Genomic DNA, 22,982 nt, shown 5'->3' with positions numbered 1-22,982 from the left:
CCTAAACACTAACTTTCCCTATCTTCCCGTCCCTAATCTAAAATAACCCCAGCCCTAATCCCCCCTTCCTTCTCTTCCGGGCAGCATGCTGCCCCCACTTCGTCTCCTCCCTCTTCATCCTCCCCCTCAAATCTCCTTCCACCCTCCTCACTATTCCTTCCACCCCCCAATCTCTCCCTGTCTTGACCATGTTCTGCCTGGCTTCCCACAGCCCTCGCTTAAAGAGGCTCATGAGAAGCCAGAGCAGAAACCTATCCCTATCCGTCCCCCTCGCTCTCCCTACACCTCTCTCTAACCTAGCCCAAGTCAAAACAAAATCCCCTCTAACCCTTCCTAACAACACCCGTGCCTTTGCCCATACTACTCCGGCAATGGCACAGTCCCAAAAGACATGGCGCACAGTCTCCTCCCTGCCACAAGAAAGTCTTGGACAGGTGGGGGATCGCGCCAAGCTATGCCGGTACATGGTGGAGCGTACCGGCAAACACTTGTGGAGGCTCAACCAATTCAGGTCCTTGAGCCTGCTGTCTAGACCCCGCGCCTGCACTCCCTCCCAGACCACCGCCGGGATGCCCACCACAGGTGCTGGACTTACTGCCCGCCTGACCTCCTCGTACAGGTGCCTGTGGTCTAAACCTACTCGGGCGACTTCAACCTCGGGGTGTGCACGCAGCCACTTGGCCGCATGGCCAAAGTGCCACGGCAGCTGTTCCGCCCGAGGACCCGTGTTAGACCACACCATTACGCTTCTCGCCTGATACGAGAAGAACACCCGCAGGAGGTAACCGGACGGGTGTAGTACTGGCTGAGCAAGCTCCGTCAACAGAAAAGAAACAAAAATTGCGTCCAGCTTGAGGGGGAGATGTGGTACCCCCCTACCTCCCTCCCCGATGGGACAGATCATGCGTGCCCTGGCGACCCACTCGTACCTGCCACCCCACATGAACTGAAACACCAGCCTCACTAGATGCCTCCTCAGGCAAGCCGGCAATGGGTAGATGTACGCCAAGTACAATAGAGATGGCAATACATCCACCTTTAGAACCAGGACCTTGCCTAAAAAAGACAAAGACCTAGCCCTCCACATCGCTAGCTTCCTCTGTACCACTGCGATGCGCATGTTCCAGTTCAGCGTCGCTGAGCCGGAGGTCTCAAAATGGACCCCGAGAATCCTCAGGGCCCCGTTACAGAGAGATAACCCTCCGGGCACATCCGTCCTACCACTCCATCTTCCGAAAAACTTAACGGAAGACTTCACGTGGTTAAGAACCGCTCCCGACGCTTGGGTGAAGTCCCCAATGATGGCAAGGGACCTTGTCAGGCACGAGTCCTTGCAAAGCAGCAAGGAGGTGTCGTCGGCGTACTGCGTCAACTTGACACGGTGACCGCCACTTCCAGGTATCAGCAATCCCTCCACCCCTGTGTCTGCCCTAATGGCAGCCCCCAGAGGCTCCATGTACAGAACGAAAAGGAGAGCCGAGAGCGGGCATCCCTGCCTGACCCCAGACGAGAGGTCAAAAACGTCACCTAAGTGACTGTTTACGCTAACTCGGCACCCCGCTCCGACATATAAAGTACGGATCCATCCTATAAACTTTTCCCCAAATCCTAATCTACCTAACACCCTGAATAGAAAGGATCTATTCACGCGATCAAAGGCTTTCGCCTGATCTAGCGCTGCTACCATTAAAGGCAGCCCCCTATCTTCTACCCAAGCGATGGAGTCCCTGATCAACTGTAGGTTCCATCTGATCGAGCGACCCTCTACCCCGCACGTCTGATCCTCATGGACGACGTAGGGAAGGGCTGTGCGTAACCGGTCTGCTAAAACCTTTGCAAGTAGCTTGTAATCTACGCACAGCATGGTCAACGGCCGCCAGTTGCCAAGGTCAGTTGCTTCCCCCTTCTTATAAAGAAGTGACAGCACACCGACCGCCATTGATCCCCCCGGGACCCCCGTCTCAAGGATGGCCTTCAAGACTTCGAGGACCACTGGTCCAAGTATACCCCAAAACTTGAGGTAAAACTCGGCCGGCAGCCCATCCATCCCAGGCACCTTCCCTTTTCCCATCCTCCTGAGAGCACTCTCAACCTCCTCGAGGGAGATCTGAGCCTCCATCACATCTCTAATGTCCTCCGGCAATCGCCGGGACAAGTGTTCTAAAAACACATTTCCCTGCTCTACATCTATTACCCTCTCTTTAAATAAACCTCGGAAATGATCAGTTGTTACCCTGACCATTTCCTCCGGTTTTCTAACTATGCTACCATCTTCTTTCCTCACCCCATGCATTATCTTCCTACTCTGTCTGGCCCTAACCGACTTAAAGAACATAGCGGAACAAGTCTCATTATGTTCTAGAAAGCCATTATGCGCACGCTCCAGGAAAGCTCGAGCCTTCCGCTCCTGCAGCTCCCTGAGCTGCGCCTTCAGGTCAGTGGATCTCTCCCAGTCAAACGACCCGCCGAGGTTGCCTGCCTCGTACTCGAGTTCGAGCAACCTTTGGATACAATCCACCTCCCTCCTTTCCTCCCTTTTTTTCCTCTTACAATATCCTATTATAAAAGCCCTAATCCTTACCTTAACTAAATCCCACCACTCTAACACCCCCTCGCACATGGACCGGAGGCCTTCAAGCCCCCGAAAGAAACCAAAAAAGGTGTCAACGAAAGCTTGCTCCTCCAGCACATCCCGATCTAATTTCCAGTACCCCCTACCGAAGAGGCAGACTGGCGACCCCACCTGCAGGAGCACCCCGTCGTGATCTGAGAAGGACACAGGCAACAGCCGCCCAGACAACTGACCCAAAGACCTAGATAGGAAAATGTAGTCGAGCCTCCGCGCAACCCCCCGGGAGTTGCGCCATGTGGGACCAGCCATTGTCGGAGTAGAGTGCAGGCCTCCATCAACCAGACCATGGCAAGCCATTAGCCCGGTGATGGCGCCTGCACTACTATCACCCACTAACCCTAAATCTATGTTGAAATCCCCTCCTATCACCAAGTGCCTATTTGTGACACACAGGGGCGCCAGACAGTCCACCATCTCCCTCCTGTCTGCCGCCACCTGTGGCCCATACACCACCACTAACCTATACCTACTATCCCTAATAGTGACATCCACCCCCAACACCCTCCCCTGCATTACAACAAAAGATCCCTCCACCCTCACCTCCCTATTCCCAAACAAAATCCCCACCCCCGTAGAATGCACCCCACCTATACCCCAAACTGACTCTCCCTTATCCCACTCCCTACTAAACCTGATGACATCCCCTCCATCCCTCAGGTGAACCTCCTGTAAAAAACAAACATCAAAACCCACCCCTTCCAAAAAACTAAAAACCGCCCTCCTCTTAACAAAATCCCTCAAACCCCTTACATTTAAACTAAAAATTTTAACAGAAAATGTCCTTTAAATTGAAATTAAACCCTACATCAACAAAATGAAAACCCTAAAATAACAAAAAACAGGAGACTCACCCGATGCCCCCCTGCTTCGTCTCATCCGGCGGGGACGTCTTCTCCTCTCCTGACGTCCCCCCGTCCTCCTCCATCTCTCCAACCCAGGATGCAGGTATGGTGTTAGGCCTTGGAGTTCCCTGCATACTGGGTTCCCCACCAACACCCTCCTCTCCTCTCTCCCTAAAGGCAGCTGGACTGAGGTCGAGAGCAGGGGATCCCACCTCCCCAAGCAGGAGTTGAGATCCCCCCTCAGACACCCAGCCCAGCGCCACGCCCTGGGAGTCTCCCTCCACCAGCTGTTGGGGGGCCGAGGAAAACAGTGATGTCAAAGGTGTTCTTCCCTTCCCCATCACCCGCTTGGCCACCCCCTCACCCCCCTCACCCCCCTCCCTCTCACAGCATGCCGAGCTCCCCCTCTTCCCTTTCTTCTTCGGCTTTGGAGGCAGCGGAGAGACACCACTCCCCCTCTCCGCCAGCTCCTCCACCATTCCCCTCAACTCCTCAACGAGGGCGCTCGACATGCTGTCCCCCCACTCCCTCACCCCCCCTCCCTCCTCCTCCTCCCCAGCCCCCGCCACCGGCACCCCCTCCACCACCTCTCCCTCCCTTGTCGGTGTCTCTCGTTCCTCCACTCCCCTTCTTCCTTTCAATTCTTCTCCTCCGTCTGCTCCCGTGTCTTCTTTCTCCCCCTGCCCTCCTGCTGTCGCTCCTTGCTCCTCTTCTTTCCGTGCTTGTCTCTTGTCCTGTGACGTCCTTCCTTCTCCTCTTCTTCCCCCATCCCCCGCTCCTGCTCCCCCCCCAGCTGCAGACGCGTATGACCTCTGACGAGCCGGGCACTCCCGCCACAGGTGTGCAGATGAACCACACCCGTGGCACGCCTTAGGCTCGTCGCAGTCCCTCGCCTCGTGCTCCACAGATCCACAAATTCTGCACTTTTTTGTGCTACACGAGGCGAGGATATGACCGTAGGCCATACAACGCCTGCAGAACGGGGGCTGACGTGCGTAAAACAACGTCCCCCGGTCAGCCCCCAGGGAGAACATCGCAGGAGGATGGAGGTAGCCATCCTGCCCCTTAGGGTCCTCCCTGAGGAGTGCCTGGAAACCCCGCCTGCCATTCCAGAACCCCAGGGAGTCCCTGAGGAGCCTTGCCGTTGAGACATTATCCATATACCTCCCGAGAAATGCCCTCACCTCTTCATCTTTGACATCTTTTTCAAGACCGTTCTCCCAAACGTCTCCCTCCCGAATGGCTCCTTCTCCTTGTTGCTCCATGCAAACCTTACTGTATTCGCTATCCCTATCCCAGGGACCGTTCTTCTTTGTACTTCTTGCGTCATCTTCTCAGGTATAAAGCTCTCTTCCAAAAAAGAAGCCGCTGGTGGAAAAAAAGAGTATTGAAAAACAATTTCCAATAAAGCAAAAACAAAAAATACCGCCCTCCTATCTCCGACCTTTTGACTCAGCGAGCTCTGGGGCACCTCGGTACCAAGCTTGATCTGAGCCAAAAGGCCGAGAAGCGATAACCCACAAATTGACCCCTGCACCCGCCGGGCCCCCGGGGGCCTCGGCAGACCTCATCGGTTTGGCAAAAGTTGGCTCCTCCTCACCCAACGCTTCCCTGGTGACAGGCGGGTGTGTTTTTTTTTAAAAGTCGCTAATGCGTCGTTAGGTCACTAGCTCTTTAATCCTAGTGCGACTATTTGTTCAATGCCCGGCAAATACACCAGTCATCGTCGGGCTTGAACTCAATTGCCCGAGCGACTACTTTGAGTGGAAAAAATACGCCGGTCGGTCAGCCGGCTTCAAGTCAAACGCCTGAGCAAAAAGTCTCGGCGTCATCTCTGTCAATTTCTCTTGAAACAAGATACCGGGCTCTGCCAGAAGCAAAGCCCTTCCAAAAATACGTTGAACTCGTAAGTGTTCCTCTCCACGGAAGTCTTTAGTAAAAGGCGAAAGGCTTGTGCGTAATGAAGAGAAACCAGAGTCGTATGGAAGTCAGAGGTCGGGGCCCGAGACACACACGGTGCACTCTAGGCCGGGTCCCCGCGGGTGGTCCCCGAACCCACTCTTCCAAGTTTTCGAGGGCTGTGGGTAAAAAGTCACAGACAGACAGACAGACAGACAGACAGACAGATAGACAATCCTGGTGAAGTGATTGTATTTTTGGGGGGGGGCTCAAAAACACACACACACACACAATCCTGGTGAAGTGATTGTATTTTTTGGGGGGGGGGCTCAAAAACACACACACACACACACACACACACACAATCCTGGTGAAGTGATTGTATTTTTTGGGGGGGGCTCAAAAACACACACACACACACACACACACACACACACACACACACACACACTCTCCTGGCCAATGTTTTTTTTTTTTTTTAAGTAAAATGGCGGGAAAACGGGGGACCCCCATGAAGGGGGCTTCGCACTTGTTTCAGTTTGGATGATTCTTCTTTTTTCATTCCTTCTCTTCTTCTGCTAGCTGTTTTACATAGCTTGGTGTATTTCTTTTTCCTTGACAATGGGAGAAAAGTGTTGCACCGTTCCCGGAGGTACTGCAATACCGGGTCGATGCGTGGAGCGGACGGAGCAAGCCCCATTTCCGACTCCCTGTTCGAAAAATCCATTTAATATGTAGTCCCCCGATGGGGGACGTATCAGATATTAAACTGATAAGAACAGATTTTTTTTTTTTTTAAATCTTATACAATCAATCAATTCAAACACAAATTCCATTAAACATTTCAAAACTATTCAATAATAACCAAACCCAAAAACCAAAACGTCATGAGAGCATCTACCCTCCCCTTCCCACCTACAAACCAAAACCCATACACATATCAAATAACCAAAATTAAACACTCACCCTATACTCCCGACCGACGGGGACGCCTCCTCCACTCCTGACGCTCCACCGTCGGCCACCATCCCCTCTCCCCTAGAAACAAAAACTATTCCCGGCACACCCACACTCTGTGTCTTGTGCCCCCCACTCAAATCCACCACCCGGCCCTCCTCCGAACTCAGACCCGAGCACCCCATGCCCCCAAACAGAAAACTTGCTCCTTCCTCCATCCCCCAATCCTGGGCCATGCCTGGGAGGTCCAGCTCTGCCAGGGGTGTAAAGGAACAGGAAGAAGAGGGAGCCCACGAGGGCCCAGCATCCTCTCCCCCTTGCCCTTCCTTCACCACCACCCTTTTACCACCCTTCTTCCTCCTGCTTTCCGGGCGCTCCCCCTTCTTAGGTCTCTTTATTGGTGGAGGGCGCAGCCAGGGAACATTCCTTTCCTCGTCCGTCAACCCCCCCCTCGCTTCATTCATATTGTCCGGCAGCCCCCCCACCATCTCCCTCAGCTCCTCCACCCGTGATCTCACCTCTTTACTGTCCCCCCACTCCTTCACTCCTTCTCCTACTGGTCCCGCCACCACTGCCTTCTCTTTCTCCTCCCTTTCTGTCTCTTTCTTCTCCACCACCTTCTTCCCTGTCTCCTTCCTTTCTGTCTTTTTCTCCTCCACCACCTTCTTCCCTGTCTCCTTCCTTTCTGTCTCTTTCTCCTCCACCACCTTCTTCCCTGTCTCCTTCCTTTCTGTCTCTTTCTCCTCCACCACCTTCTTCCCTGTCTCCTTCCTTTCTGTCTCTTTCTCCTCCACCACCTTCTTCCCTCTCTCCTTCCTTTCTTTCTCTTTCTCCTCCACCACCTCTGTCTCCTTCCTTTCTATCTCTTTCTTCTCCACCGCCGTCTTCCCAGTCTCCTTCCTTTCTGTCTCTTTCTTCTCCACCACCTTCTTCCCTGTCTCCTTCCTTTCTGTCTCTTTCTTCTCCACCGCCGTCTTCTCTATCTTCTCCCTCTCTGTTTCCTTCTCCGTCGCCTTCTCCACCGCTGTCTTCTCCGACTCCTCCACTCTCTTTTCTCCTTCCTCCTCCTGCTCCTTCTCTCCTTCAGCCGCCTGCTCCTCCTCTCCTTCAGCCTCCCGCCCCTCCGATTCCACCATGTCCACTTCTTCCTTTTCCTCTTCTGCTCCTGCTGTCGTTCTTTCCTTCTCCCGCCGTGCTTCCCTTTCCTCCGTTCCTGTTCCTGGCTCTTTGTCCCCTCCTCTTCTTCCCCCATCCCCGGCTCTCGCTCCCCCCCCAGCTGCAGACGCGTATGACCTCTGACGCGCCGGGCATTCACGCCACAGGTGTGTTAGCATGCCACACCCGTGACATGCCTTCGGCGCGTCACAGTCCCCCGCCCCGTGCTCCGCAGATCCACAATACCTGCACTTCTTTGTGCTGCACGAGGCGAGGATATGACCGTAGGCCATACAACGCCTGCAGAACGGGGGCTGACGTGCATAATACAACGTCCCCCTGTCAGCCCCCAGGGAGAACATCGCCGGCGGATGGAGGTAACCCCCCAACCCCCCAGGGTCCTCCCTGAGGAGTGCCTGGAAACCCCGCCTGCCATTCCAGAACCCCAGGGAGTCCCTGAGGAGCCTTGCCATTGAGACATTGTCCATATAGCGCCCCAAAAAGGCCCTCACGTCCTCATCCTTAACATGTGGATTAAACATGGTCACTGTGACCACCCTGTAGTTGTTCTTCACCAGGCTGGTCACCTGGTAATGGCACAGGGGTCTCTCCTTCTCCACCTCTCTCACCCTCCTCATTACCTTCTCGTACATATCCTCCTTGTGAAACGTCACATCATAAGCACCCTCCATCAAATTCTCTTGGAGGCATAGCACGTCCTTTACTTCAAGTTCCAGGGTCCCCATGAGAATTGTCCTCCCAAAGGTCTCTCTCCCGAACTGCTCCATATCTTTATCCCTCCAAGCAAAACGCACCGTGTTGGCCATGCCTATTCCTGGCACCCCCTTGTAGCGTGCCATTTCCGTCCAGGCTAATGACACGCTTCTTAATAACAAACCAACTCTCTTTCAAAAGAAGCCAAAAAACTGGAAAACAAAAACTATTTTCCTATCAAAACAAAAAAACTACCGCCCTCCTATCTCCGACCTTTTGACTCAGCGAGCTCTGGGGCACCTCGGTACCAAGCTTGATCTGAGCCAAAAGGCCGAGAAGCGATAACCCACAAATTGACCCCTGCACCCGCCGGGCCCCCGGGGGCCTCGGCAGACCTCATCGGTTTGGCAAAAGTTGGCTCCTCCTCACCCAACGCTTCCCTGGTGACAGGCGGGTGTGTTTTTTTTTAAAAGTCGCTAATGCGTCGTTAGGTCACTAGCTCTTTAATCCTAGTGCGACTATTTGTTCAATGCCCGGCAAATACACCAGTCATCGTCGGGCTTGAACTCAATTGCCCGAGCGACTACTTTGAGTGGAAAAAATACGCCGGTCGGTCAGCCGGCTTCAAGTCAAACGCCTGAGCAAAAAGTCTCGGCGTCATCTCTGTCAATTTCTCTTGAAACAAGATACCGGGCTCTGCCAGAAGCAAAGCCCTTCCAAAAATACGTTGAACTCGTAAGTGTTCCTCTCCACGGAAGTCTTTAGTAAAAGGCGAAAGGCTTGTGCGTAATGAAGAGAAACCAGAGTCGTATGGAAGTCAGAGGTCGGGGCCCGAGACACACACGGTGCACTCTAGGCCGGGTCCCCGCGGGTGGTCCCCGAACCCACTCTTCCAAGTTTTCGAGGGCTGTGGGTAAAAAGTCACAGACAGACAGACAGACAGACAGACAGACAGACAGACAGACAGACAGACAGACAGATAGACAATCCTGGTGAAGTGATTGTATTTTTTGGGGGGGGGGCTCAAAAACACACACACACACACAATCCTGGTGAAGTGATTGTATTTTTTGGGGGGGGGGCTCAAAAACACACACACACACACACACACACACAATCCTGGTGAAGTGATTGTATTTTTTGGGGGGGGCTCAAAAACACACACACACACACACACACACTCTCCTGGCCAATGTTTTTTTTTTTTTAAGTAAAATGGCGGGAAAACGGGGGACCCCCATGAAGGGGGCTTCGCACTTGTTTCAGTTTGGATGATTCTTCTTTTTTCATTCCTTCTCTTCTTCTGCTAGCTGTTTTACATAGCTTGGTGTATTTCTTTTTCCTTGACAATGGGAGAAAAGTGTTGCACCGTTCCCGGAGGTACTGCAATACCGGGTCGATGCGTGGAGCGGACGGAGCAAGCCCCATTTCCGACTCCCTGTTCGAAAAATCCATTTAATATGTAGTCCCCCGATGGGGGACGTATCAGATATTAAACTGATAAGAACAGATTTTTTTTTTTTTTTTTGAAAAAAATAATTTATTACGTTCTATGCCATTCATTCAATACAAAATCATACCTTTCATACAAAATCAATAGAATGGCATTTTAATTTACAAAACAAAACAAACCAAAAACCCCAAAACAAAACTCAGGGGAGCATCGTCCCTCCCCGTCATCCTACACACTACCTTTCCCTATCTCCCCCGTCCCTATTCTAAAATAACCCCAGCCCTAATCCCCCCTTCCATCTCTCCCGTGCAGCGTGCTGCCCCCACTTCGTCTCCTCCCTCTTCATCCTACCCCTCAAATCTGCTTCCACCCTCCTCACTATTCCTTCCACCCCCCAATCTCTCCCTGTCTTGACCATGTTCTGCCTGGCTTCCCACAGCCCTCGCTTAAAGAGGCTCATGAGAAGCCAGAGCAGAAACCTATCCCTATCCGTGCCCCTCGCTCTCCCTACACCTCTCTCTAACCTAGCCCACGTCAAAACAAAATCACCTCTAACCCTTCCTAACAACACCCGTGCCTTTGCCCATACTACTCCGGCAATGGCACAGTCCCAAAAGACATGGCGCACAGTCTCCTCCCTGCCACAAGAAAGTCTTGGGCAGGTGGGGGATCGCGCCAAGCTATGCCGATACATGGTGGAGCGTACCGGCAAACACTTGTGGAGGCTCAACCAATTCAGGTCCTTGAGCCTGTTGTCCAGGCCCCGCGCCTGCACTCCCTCCCAGACCGCCGCCGGGATGCCCACTACAGGTGCCGGACTTACTGCCCGTCTAACCTCCTCGTACAGGTGCCTGTGATCTAAACCTACTCGGGCGACTTCAACCTCGGGGTGCGCACGCAGCCACTTGGCCGCATGGCCAAAGTGCCACGGCAGCTGTTCCGCCCGAGGACCCGTGTTAGACCACACCATTACGCTTCTCGCCTGATACGAGAAGAACACCCGCAGGAGGTAACCGGACGGGTGTAGTACCGGCTGAGCAAGCTCCGTTAACAGAAAATAAACAAAAATTGCGTCCAGCTTGAGGGGGAGATGTGGTACCCCCCTACCTCCCTCCCCGATGGGACAGATCATGCGTGCCCTGGCGACCCACTCGTACCTGCCACCCCACATGAACTGAAACACTAGCCTCACTAGAGGCCTCCTCAGACAAGCCGGCAATGGGTAGATGTACGCCAAATACAAAAGAGATGGCAGTACATCCACCTTGAGAACCAGGACCTTGCCTAAAAAGGACAAAGACCTAGCCCTCCACATCGCTAGCTTCCTCTGTACCACTGTGATGCCCATGTTCCAGTTCAGCGTCGCTGAGCCGGAGGTCTCAAAGTGGACCCCGAGAACCCTCAGGGCCCCGTTACAGAGAGATAACCCTCCGGGCACATCCGTCCTACCACTCCATCTTCCGAAAAATTTAACGGAAGACTTCGCGTGGTTCAGAACCGCCCCCGACGCTCGGGTGAAGTCCCCAATAATGGCAAGGGACCTTGTCAAGCACGAGTCCTTGCAAAGCAGCAAGGAGGTGTCGTCGGCGTACTGTGTCAACTTGACACGGAGACCGCCACTTCCAGGGATCAGCAAGCCCTCCACCCCTGTGTCTGCCCTAATGGCAGCCCCCAGAGGCTCCATGTACAGAACGAAGAGGAGAGCCGAGAGCGGGCATCCCTGCCTGACCCCAGACGAGAGGTCAAAAACGTCACCTAAGTGACTGTTAACGCTAACCCGGCACCCCGCTCCGACATATAAAGTACGGATCCATCCTATAAACTTCTCCCCAAATCCTAATCTGCCTAACACCCTGAATAGAAAGGATCTATTCACACGATCAAAGGCTTTCGCCTGATCAAGCGCTGCTACCATTAAAGGCAGCCCTCTATCTTCTACCCAAGCGATGGAGTCCCTGATCAACTGTAGGTTCCACCTAATAGAGCGTCCCTCTACCCCACACGTCTGATCCTCGTGGACGACGTAGGGAAGGGCTGTGCGCAACCGGTCTGCTAAAACCTTTGCAAGTAGCTTGTAATCTACGCACAGCATGGTCAACGGCCGCCAGTTGCCAAGGTCAGTTGCTTCCCCCTTCTTATAAAGAAGTGACAGCACACCGACCGCCATTGATCCCCCCGGGACCCCCGTCTCAAGGATGGCCTTCAAGACTTCGAGGACCACTGGTCCAAGTATACCCCAAAACTTGAGGTAAAACTCTGCCGGCAGCCCATCCATCCCAGGCACCTTCCCTTTTCCCATCCTCCTGAGAGCGCTCTCAACCTCCTCGAGGGAGATCTGAGCCTCCATCACATCTCTAATGTCCTCCGGCAATCGCCGGGACAAGTGTTCTAAAAACACATTTCCCTGCTCTACATCTATTACCCTCTCTTTAAATAAACCTCGGAAATGATCAGTTGTCACCCTGACCATTTCCTCCGGTTTTCTAACTATGCTACCATCTTCTTTCCTCACCCCATGCATTATCTTCCTACTCTGTCTGCCCCTAACCGACTTAAAGAACATAGCGGAACAAGTCTCATTATGTTCTAGAAAGCCATTATGCGCACGCTCCAGGAAAGCTCGAGCCTTCCGCTCCTGCAGCTCCCTGAGCTGCGCCTTCAGGTCAGTGGATCTCTCCCAGTCAATCGACCCGCCGAGGTTGCCTGCCTCGTACTCGAGTTCGAGCAACCTTTGGATAGGATCCTTCTCCCTCCTTTCCTCCCTTTTTTTCCTCTTACAATATCCTATTATAAAAGCCCTAATCCTTACCTTAACTAAATCCCACCACTCTAACACCCCCTCACACATGGACCGGAGGCCTTCAAGCCCCCGAAAGAAACCAAAAAAGGTGTCAACGAAAACTTGCTCCTCCAGCACATCCCGATCTAATTTCCAGTACCCCCTACCGAAGAGGCAGACTGGCGACCCCACCTGCAGGAGCACCCCGTCGTGATCCGAGAAGAACACAGGCAACAGCCGCCCAGACAACTGACCCAAAGACCTAGATAGGAAAATGTAGTCGAGCCTCCGCGCAACCCCCCGGGAGTTGCGCCATGTGGAACCAGCCATTGTCGGAGTAGAGTGCAGGCCTCCATCAACCAGACCATGGCAAGCCATTAGCCCGGTGATGGCGCCTGCACTACTATCCCCCGCTAACCCTAAATCTATATTAAAATCCCCCCCTATCACTAAGTGCCTATTTGTAACACACAGGGGCGTCAGACAGTCCACCATCTCCCTCCTGTCTGCCGCCACCTGCGGCCCATACACCACCACTAACCTATACCTACTATCCCTAAAAGTGACATCCACCCCCATAACCCTCCCTTGCATCACAACAAACGTGCCCTCCACCTTCACCTCCCTATTCCCAAACAAAATCCCCACCCCCGTAGAGTGAACCCCACCTATACCCCAATACGACTCCCCCTTATCCCACTCCCTACTAAACCTTTTGACATCCCCTCCATCCCTCAGGTGAACCTCCTGTAAAAAACAAACATCAAAACCCACCCCTTCCAAGAAACTAAAAACCGCCCTCCTCTTAACAAAATCCCTCAAACCCCTTACATTTAAACTAAAAAAATTAACAGAAATTTGTAATTTAAAAACAAAACCCTTATTTCAATACACTTAAACCCCAAAATAACAACAAAAAAAACAGGAGACTCACCCGATGCTCCCCTGCTTCTCCTCATCCGGCGGGGACGTCTTCTCCTCTCCTGACGTCCCCCCGTCCTCCTCCATCTCTCCAACCCAGGATGCAGGCATGGTGTTAGGCCTTGGAGTGCCCTGCATCCTGGGTTCCCCACCAACACCCTCCGTTCCTCTCTCCCTGTAGGCTGCTGGACTGAGGTCTAGAGCAGGGGACCCCAACTCCCCAAGCAGGAGCTGAGATCCCCCCTCAGACACCCAGCCCAGCTCCACTCCCTGGGAGTCTCCCTCCGCCAGATGTTGAGGGCCCGAGGAAAACAGCGAGGACAAGGGCGTCCTTACCTCCCCCATCCCTCGCTTGCCCCCCTCCCCCCCCTCACAGCCTGTCGAGCCGCTCCTCCTCTTCCCTTTCTTCTTTTGCGTTGGAGGTATCGGGGAGACACCACTCCCCCTCCCTGCCAGCTCCTCCACCATCCCCCTCATCTCTTCAATGAGGGCGCTTGACATACTGTCCCCCCACTCCTTCACTCCTCCTTTCTTCTCAGCTCCTTCTTCTGGTCCCATCTCCTCCATTTCCGTCGCCGTTCCCTCCTCCACCTCCGCTCTCTCTACTGTCCCAGTCTCCTTCTCCTCTTCTCCTTCACCTCCTTCCACCGCCTTCCCCTCCTCTCCTTTTGTTCCAGCCTTCTTTTGTCCTTGCCTCTCTCCTCTCGCAGCCTCCTTCCTCCCGTCCTCTTCCCGTCCAGTCTTTTCCCCTGTGCCATCACTGTCTTCCGGTCCCTTTCTTTCTCTTCTTCCTCCATCCCCCGTTCCCCCTCCAGCTGCAGACGCGTACGACCTTTGACGAGCCGGGCAATCACGCCACAGGTGTGTTGACGAGCCACACCCGTGGCAAGCCTTGGGCTCGTCACAATCCTTGGCCTCGTGCTCTCCCGACCCACAGAACCTGCACTTTCTGGTGTTGCACGAGGCCAGGATATGACCGTAGGCCATACAACGCCTGCAGAACGGAGGCTGACGGGCATAAAACAATGTCCCCCTGTCAGCCCCCAGGGAGAACATCGCCGGGGGATGGAGGTAGCCACCCAAACCCTTCGGGTCCTCCCTGAGAAGGACCTGGAACCCTCTCCTCCCGTTCCAGAATCCCAGGGAGTCCCTGAGGTGCCTCGCTGAGGAGACATTATCAACATATCTCCCCAGAAAGGCCCTCACCTCCTCATCCTTTACATGTGGGTTATACATAGTGACGGTGACCACCCTGAAATTGTTCTTAGCCAGGCTGGTCACCTCGTAATGGCACAGGGGTCCTTCTTTCCCAACCTCTCTTGCCTTCCTTAGTACCTCTTCATGCTTCTCTTCTTTGTGCAGTGTCACGTCAAAAGCTCCCTCCATGGGATTCGCTTGGAGGCATAGCACGTCCTTCACTTCCAACTTCAGGATCCCCATTAAAATGGTTCTCCCGAATGTCTCTCTTCCAAACTGTTCCATTCCTTTATTCCTCCAAGCGAATCTCACCGTATTTGCCATCCCGGTACCAGGCATCACCTTGTTGGAAGAGTAGCGTGCCATTTCCGTCCTGGACAATGACACGCTCCTCAAAAACCAAAAATGCTCTCTTAAAAGAAGCCCAAAAAATAAAGTAGCAAAAATGGAAAAAGTTTTTCACTCAACAAAAAAAAACTATCGCCCTCCTACCTCCGACCTTCTGACTCAGCGAGCTCTGGGGCACCTCGGTACCAAGCTTGATCTGAGCCAAAAGGCCGAGAAGCGATAACCCACAAATTGACCCCTGCACCCGCCGGGCCCCCGGGGGCCTCGGCAGACCTCATCGGTTTGGCAAAAGTTGGCTCCTCCTCACCCAACGCTTCCCTGGTGACAGGCGGGTGTGTTTTTTTTTAAAAGTCGCTAATGCGTCGTTAGGTCACTAGCTCTTTAATCCTAGTGCGACTATTTGTTCAATGCCCGGCAAATACACCAGTCATCGTCGGGCTTGAACTCAATTGCCCGAGCGACTACTTTGAGTGGAAAAAATACGCCGGTCGGTCAGCCGGCTTCAAGTCAAACGCCTGAGCAAAAAGTCTCGGCGTCATCTCTGTCAATTTCTCTTGAAACAAGATACCGGGCTCTGCCAGAAGCAAAGCCCTTCCAAAAATACGTTGAACTCGTAAGTGTTCCTCTCCACGGAAGTCTTTAGTAAAAGGCGAAAGGCTTGTGCGTAATGAAGAGAAACCAGAGTCGTATGGAAGTCAGAGGTCGGGGCCCGAGACACACACGGTGCACTCTAGGCCGGGTCCCCGCGGGTGGTCCCCGAACCCACTCTTCCAAGTTTTCGAGGGCTGTGGGTAAAAAGTCACAGACAGACAGACAGACAGACAGACAGACAGACAGACAGACAGACAGACAGACAGATAGACAATCCTGGTGAAGTGATTGTATTTTTTTGGGGGGGGGCTCAAAAACACACACACACACACAATCCTGGTGAAGTGATTGTATTTTTTGGGGGGGGGGCTCAAAAACACACACACACACACACACACACACACAATCCTGGTGAAGTGATTGTATTTTTTGGGGGGGGCTCAAAAACACACACACACACACACACACACACACACACACACACACACACACACACACACACACTCTCCTGGCCAATGTTTTTTTTTATTTTTTTTTTTTTTTTTTAAGTAAAATGGCGGGAAAACGGGGGACCCCCATGAAGGGGGCTTCGCACTTGTTTCAGTTTGGATGATTCTTCTTTTTTCATTCCTTCTCTTCTTCTGCTAGCTGTTTTACATAGATTTGGTGTATTTCTTTTTCCTTGACAATGGGAGAAAAGTGTTGCACCATTCCCGGAGGTACTGCAATACCGGGTCGATGCGTGGAGCGGACGGAGCAAGCCCCATTTCCGACTCCCTGTTCGAAAAATCCATTTAATATGTAGTCCCCCGATGGGGGACGTATCAGATATTAAACTGATAAGAACAGATATTTTTTTTTATTTTTTTTTATTTAACCAAACCATTCATTGTAAACACTTTACATTTCCCAAAATACTGGACATTTCAAAACCGGGACATGGAAAAAAACCACATAATCAAGCAAACAGTACATACACTTTGGCCAACCACTGCAACAAGGCCTCTTACTCATAAAGGTACTTCCAGCGTTCCTTAGAGGCATGGAAGCCATATTTGTCCACATCGAAATCAAACCTTTTCCTCAGGTCAGCTCTAACCCTACTTACCACTCCACCCACTCCCCAGTCCACATTGGATTTAACCAAAACCGCCCTTGAATCCCACAGAGCTACCTTCCCCAAGGAAATCAAGAGCCAGATTAAAAAGGATCCCCTCCCGCTCCTGATCCCCAAACCCCTCCTCAACATAATTGCATCAAAGGATAGAATCCCCAGCATCTGGAAGAAGGAGCCCAAATCCCCCCAAACCCTCCTGGCAAAGGAGCACTCCCAAAAAGTGTGACGGAGCGTCTCCTCGCCTTCACACCCTTCCCTTGGGCATATCTTGACCTTTGACAGGCCGTGCCTGTAAAGGACCTCCCTAACTGGCAGACGCCCATGTATACACAACCAATTTAGATCCTTCAACCTGTTAGAGAGACCCTTTTGCTGAATTGCCTGCCATACCACCGGCCCTACCCCATAGACACCGACAGGACCCCGCTTAGCCACCAAGGTCCTGTATAAAGCCCTGTGGTCCATGCAGAGCAGACCCTCCTGGCACTCAGTGTGCCTTCTGCTCCACTTCACCGCATGTTCAAAATGAGCCGGGAGGGATTCCGCCTTAGGTCGAGAGTTGTCCCAGGCTATCAACCTCCGCAGAGGGAAAGATAGCCAAAACAAAGCAAAAGCCTTGTAACCATGGTTACAAGGGTTAACCAGACTTTTACATATTGAAGAAAAGAAAATAGTGTCTAACTTCAGAGGGATGTCAGGAACTCCCCTTCCTCCCTCCTCCACTGATTGCACCATCCAGTCCCTTTTTATATACTCATAGCCCCCCCAAACAAAAGAAAAAATGGTTCGCACTAAATCCTTCCTGTAACGAGGAGGTAAAGGAAAAACATAGGCCAAATAAACCAAGGACGGAAGAATGTCTGCTTTAATGACTAGAACCCGTCCACTCATAGAGAGCCGACGAGCTTTCCAGAGGCCCACCTTGGTGCGCACTTTCGCGATCCTCTGCCCCCAGTTAATTCCCTCACTACCTGTCACTTCAAAATCCACTCCCAGGACCCTCATAGGCCCCGAGCAGAGCGGGAGGCCACTGAGGCCTTCCTCTCTCCCTGCCCATGGTCCAAAAAACTTGACTGAGGATTTCCCCAGGTTGACCCTAGCCCCGGATGCCAGTCCGAACTCCCCCAGGACCTCCACCGCCCTGGCGACACTCCCCTCGGATGTCAGAAACAAAGTCATGTCGTCCGCATACTGGGAGATCTTGACCTCTGAAGAGCCCCCACCAGGGGGCCGGAGGCCCCTAATACGTGCATCTGCCCGAATGGCTGCTGCCAGCGGCTCCATGTACAACACAAAGAGCAGTGGAGACAACGGGCAGCCTTGACGTACCCCAGTCTGCTGAGGAACCACCTCTCCTGCATGCCCATTTACCAAAACCCTACTTCCCACTGCAGTGTATAGAATCTCCACCCACCTCATAAACCCAGCCCCAAAACCCATCCTTTCCAACACTGAAAAGAGGAACCCATGGTGCACCTTATCAAAAGCTTTTTCCATGTCTAAGCCCACCAACATGAGGTGCACCCCTCTGTCCTGGGCCCAAGCAATACAGTCCCTCACCAGACTCAGGTTCCATTGTATGGACCTCCCCTCCACCCCACAGGTCTGGTCCTCATGTATGACATGGGGCAGAGCCTTCCTTAGGCGGCCCGCAAGGACACGGGCTACCACCTTATAGTCTGCACACAGTAGCGTAATGGGCCTGTAATTCCCCAGGTTATCCCTTTCCCCTTTCTTGTAAAGCAGCGTCAAAATCCCCTCCCTCATTGAAGACCCCAGGAGCCCTGAATCATATACCGCCTTATCTACCAACAGAAAATCTCTGCCCAAAATCTCCCAAAAGGTAACATAAAACTCCCGGGGAAGCCCATCGCAACCTGGCACTTTGTTGGTTGGTAAACCCCGCAAAGCAGCCTCAACCTCCTCAAGCTCGAAAGGGCGATCGAGATCAGAGGCTTCCTCCGGGGGAACCTTTTCCCTCAAAAACCCCAGAAAGACGTGTTCTTTCGACCCATCTATGTCCTTTTCCCTAAAGGACTCTTGGTAGAAAGATGACGCTGCTTCCACCATCCCCTTTGGGTCCGATACCATTCCCCCCTTTTCTGTTCGCAGCTGAGCAATAACTGCTTTGGCATGGGCAGCTTTTACCTGTTTGAAAAAATATGAACTGCTAGCCTCACCAAACTCGAACTTATCTCGTTGACACCTAAAGAGAAAGTCCCTGGCCTTACCCTGAAAATACAGGCCCAACTTACTTTTTAAAACCTCCATCCTCTCCACATCCCTCCCCTCACCCTTATTCTCGGCTGACACCAAAGCAGTCAGCTCCCCCTGAAGCCGCCGAAAAACCTCCCTGTCTGCTCGGGCCTTAGCGACACAGTGCGAAATAGCCAGGGTGCGCACATTGCGCTTTACGCACTCCCACCATTCAACTAGGGAGCCAAAAAAGGGCTTGAGGTCCCCCCATAGCTCATAATGGGATCTAAAAGCCTCCCTAAAGGAAAGATCCGCCAAAATTTGGGAATTTAATTTCCAAAACCCTCTTCCAAATATTGGCACGTCTACCGAGAACACTACCTGGACTTGGCAATGGTCAGAAAACCAGACCGGAGAAACAGTGACTTGCGATATTGGCACAGATACAGGTAAAAAAATGAAATCTATACGACTACGGGAACCCCTTGAATTTGCCCATGTCATACCCTCCCCCTTGGGGTCGCAGACTCTGAAGGAGTCCCTAAAAGAAAAATCTTTAACCACAGAAACCAAATAGGGAAGGCTAAAGTCCCCCGTACCTTCGAAAGAGACATTGAAATCCCCCCCCAAAACCACAGTTCGGTTAGTAACACAAATATCTGGCAGAGCCAAAAAAAGATCTTTCCTACCTCGAGGCTCTGCAGGTGCATAAATGTTAATAAAACGAAACTTCGCCCCCCTCCAATCTGCATCAACCACTAAAACCCTCCCCTGTATAACAGAAAAGGAACCCACCACACAAAAGTCCCTATCCCCAAACAAAATCCCCACCCCAGAGGAGTGCACCCCCCCTATCCCCCATCTGGACTCTCCCTTCGCCCACTCCTTTGAAAAAACAGGAACATCCCCCATATCCCTTAAATGAACTTCTTGTAGAAAACAAACCTGGAAGGAGACACAGGAAAGGTACTGAAACACCCCTCCTCTCTTCCCCATATCCCTTAATCCCCTTACATTCACTGTTATTACTGTGAAAAGTGCCATAAGAAATAAACAAGGAAATAAGCAAGATCACCCAGCGTCTCCATACAGTCTGTCAGATAGGAGCCTCCCCCATCCCGCTGTCACTCACCCCTTCCAGGTACCGGTCACTGTTCGGCGTGCCTGGTGCCACGAAAGAGCGTTCAGGGCTGGAAAAGTTCACACAGGCTGATACCTGTCCGCAGACCAACGACTCTTCCCCAGGACTGGAAGTGTGGTCTCCCCCTGACAGTACCTGTGCACAGTCCATTGAGGCCTCCTCAGGATTGGTGTCCATCTCCGTGGTGCCTGTCCCAGGAAGCGCAGGAACCAAGCAGATCCCCTGGACCTGCTCCCTAGACCTCCCCACCGAGGCTTCAGAGGCTGCTAATGCAGGAACCTTCAAGATAACAGAATCCTGTGTCTCGGCCCCCACATCTGACCCTTCATCCCCGGTATCAGGATTCAGCACTGTGAACCGGTTGGAGATGGCCACCAAAGGCCTCCTGTGTTCTTCCATCGCTACCCGACCAGCGACCCTCCTCCTCTTCTTTCTTTTCCCCTTGTACACCTTCCCGGACTCTCCATTGTCTGAAGATGCCGATCCAGTCGACCCGCCCCCCGAAGACGACCTCATCTTCCGCGAGAGGGTTCGGGTAGCCGAGTCGTCTGACATCTCACTCAGTATACTATCCTCCCAGGCTCCCGTCAGCAGTTCCATCTCCTCCACAGTCCCCTTCGGACTGCCCTCCTTTACTGTACTTTCCCCTGGGGCTTTCGCCACCTCCTCTGCTGCCGCTCGGATTTCCTCAAGGACCTCCTCTATTGGCCGGAGGGGAGAGCCCGCAGCACCTTCCTCGGGGCCATCACCGGCTGCCTCCGCATAGGTCCGTTGCCTATTTGGACAGTCTTTAAACAAGTGGCCCTGCTTCCCACAGCCATTGCATACTCGAGCCTCCCTGCAGTTGGCTGCCCCGTGACCTGGTTTCCCGCAGTTTCTGCACTTCAGCAGATTGCACCCCGTGGCCAAATGACCGAAGCTACGGCAGTGCCTGCAAAAACTTGGTTGGCCTGAATAAAAAAGGTACCCCCGGTCCACTCCAATGGAGAAATAGGCTGGTGGGTGCACCAACTTATCTGCTCCTTCCGGATCTCTGTTCAGTGCGACACGGAATTGCCTCCTCCCTGACCAGATCCCATACCCGTCCCTTAGGTACCGCACCCCGGGACTCACTTTCCCAAACCGGCCTAGGAACGCCACGATGCTGTCATCCCCCACATAGGGATTGTAGATATGCACGGTGATCACCTTTAGATCCAACCGGCACAAGGGGACAACCTGAAAGTTTGAGAATGGCTCACTGGCTTCCTTCTCTTTGCAGGTGTCCATACACCGCCTGTACAAGGCCTCGCCATTTAGAGACAGGTCGTAGCCCTCCGCCGCCATGTTCCGCTGCAAGCAGAAAACTTGCCCTGGGTCCACCTTTAACCCTTCAATGATCACCGTCCTGATGAACCATTCTCTATTGCCAATTTGCTTGCCCTTGTTCTTCCAAACGAACTGCAACGTATTGCGCAGTCCAGCCCCTCTGGCTGACTGTGGATCCTGCCCTCCGGCCATCGGCTTTGGACTAAGAGTGTTATGGCACCTCGGTACCCAACCTGATCTTAGCCAAAAGGCCGAGAAGCGATAACCCACAAATTGACCCCTGCACCCGCCGGGCCCCCGGGGGCCTCGGCAGACCTCATCGGTTTGGCAAAAGTTGGCTCCTCCTCACCCAACGCTTCCCTGGTGACAGGCGGGTGTGTTTTTTTTTAAAAGTCGCTAATGCGTCGTTAGGTCACTAGCTCTTTAATCCTAGTGCGACTATTTGTTCAATGCCCGGCAAATACACCAGTCATCGTCGGGCTTGAACTCAATTGCCCGAGCGACTACTTTGAGTGGAAAAAATACGCCGGTCGGTCAGCCGGCTTCAAGTCAAACGCCTGAGCAAAAAGTCTCGGCGTCATCTCTGTCAATTTCTCTTGAAACAAGATACCGGGCTCTGCCAGAAGCAAAGCCCTTCCAAAAATACGTTGAACTCGTAAGTGTTCCTCTCCACGGAAGTCTTTAGTAAAAGGCGAAAGGCTTGTGCGTAATGAAGAGAAACCAGAGTCGTATGGAAGTCAGAGGTCGGGGCCCGAGACACACACGGTGCACTCTAGGCCGGGTCCCCGCGGGTGGTCCCCGAACCCACTCTTCCAAGTTTTCGAGGGCTGTGGGTAAAAAGTCACAGACAGACAGACAGACAGACAGACAGACAGACAGACAGACAGATAGACAGATAGACAGATAGACAATCCTGGTGAAGTGATTGTATTTTTGGGGGGGGGCTCAAAAACACACACACACACAATCCTGGTGAAGTGATTGTATTTTTTGGGGGGGGGCTCAAAACACACACACACACACACAATCCTGGTGAAGTGATTGTATTTTTTGGGGGGGGCTCAAAAACACACACACACACACACACACACACACACACACACACACACACACACACACACACACACACACACAAACAATCCTGGTGAAGTGATTGTATTTTTTGGGGGGGGCTCAAAAACACACACACACACACACACACACACACACACACACACACACCAACACTCTCCTGGCCAATGTTTTTTTTTTTTTTAAAGTAAAATGGCGGGAAAACGGGGGACCCCCATGAAGGGGGCTTCGCACTTGTTTCAGTTTGGATGATTCTTCTTTTTTCATTCCTTCTCTTCTTCTGCTAGCTGTTTTACATAGCTTGGTGTATTTCTTTTTCCTTGACAATGGGAGAAAAGTGTTGCACCGTTCCCGGAGGTACTGCAATACCGGGTCGATGCGTGGAGCGGACGGAGCAAGCCCCATTTCCGACTCCCTGTTCGAAAAATCCATTTAATATGTAGTCCCCCGATGGGGGACGTATCAGATATTAAACTGATAAGAACAGATTTTTTTTTTTTAGAAAAAATAATTTATTACAATCAATACCATTCATACCATACAAATCAAAATTTTCATTCAAACTAAATCAATCATGGTATTTTTAATTCACAAAACAAATGAAACCCCAAACAAAAACTCAGGGGAGCATCATCCCTCCCCGTCATCCTAAACACTAACT

The 22,982-nt window shown here is 52.4% G+C and overlaps 7 non-coding genes and 1 pseudogene across 7 annotated transcripts; all 8 read right to left on the bottom strand.

Annotated features, from left to right (window-relative positions):
* Positions 1-5,337: 5,337 nt before the first annotated feature.
* Positions 5,338-5,454, bottom strand: LOC123736358 (U5 spliceosomal RNA). Its single transcript, XR_006766074.1, has one exon. It is a non-coding gene; the product is annotated as a U5 spliceosomal RNA (small nuclear RNA).
* A 549-nt stretch (positions 5,455-6,003) lies between these two features.
* On the bottom strand, positions 6,004-6,188 carry LOC123736339 (U2 spliceosomal RNA). Its single transcript, XR_006766065.2, has one exon. It is a non-coding gene; the product is annotated as a U2 spliceosomal RNA (small nuclear RNA).
* Positions 6,189-8,891: 2,703 nt separating this feature from the next.
* On the bottom strand, positions 8,892-9,008 carry LOC123736142 (U5 spliceosomal RNA). The gene has a single exon (XR_006765965.1). It is a non-coding gene; the product is annotated as a U5 spliceosomal RNA (small nuclear RNA).
* A 549-nt stretch (positions 9,009-9,557) lies between these two features.
* On the bottom strand, positions 9,558-9,739 carry LOC123736350 (U2 spliceosomal RNA). The gene has a single exon (XR_014382729.1). It is a non-coding gene; the product is annotated as a U2 spliceosomal RNA (small nuclear RNA).
* A 5,728-nt stretch (positions 9,740-15,467) lies between these two features.
* Positions 15,468-15,584, bottom strand: LOC123736360 (U5 spliceosomal RNA). Its single transcript, XR_006766076.1, has one exon. It is a non-coding gene; the product is annotated as a U5 spliceosomal RNA (small nuclear RNA).
* Positions 15,585-16,185: 601 nt separating this feature from the next.
* Positions 16,186-16,374, bottom strand: LOC123724730 (U2 spliceosomal RNA). The gene has a single exon (XR_006757241.2). It is a non-coding gene; the product is annotated as a U2 spliceosomal RNA (small nuclear RNA).
* Positions 16,375-21,862: 5,488 nt separating this feature from the next.
* Positions 21,863-21,979, bottom strand: LOC123736362 (U5 spliceosomal RNA). Its single transcript, XR_006766077.1, has one exon. It is a non-coding gene; the product is annotated as a U5 spliceosomal RNA (small nuclear RNA).
* A 677-nt stretch (positions 21,980-22,656) lies between these two features.
* On the bottom strand, positions 22,657-22,833 carry LOC123736369 (uncharacterized; annotated as a pseudogene).
* Positions 22,834-22,982: the final 149 nt, after the last annotated feature.

This window comes from Salmo salar, chromosome 25 (genome assembly GCF_965601325.2).
Source record: "Salmo salar chromosome 25, fSalSal1, whole genome shotgun sequence".
NCBI lineage: Eukaryota > Metazoa > Chordata > Actinopteri > Salmoniformes > Salmonidae > Salmo > Salmo salar.
The sequence above is the reverse complement of the archived record's forward strand: the minus strand, read 5'-3'. Positions and strand labels throughout refer to the sequence as shown.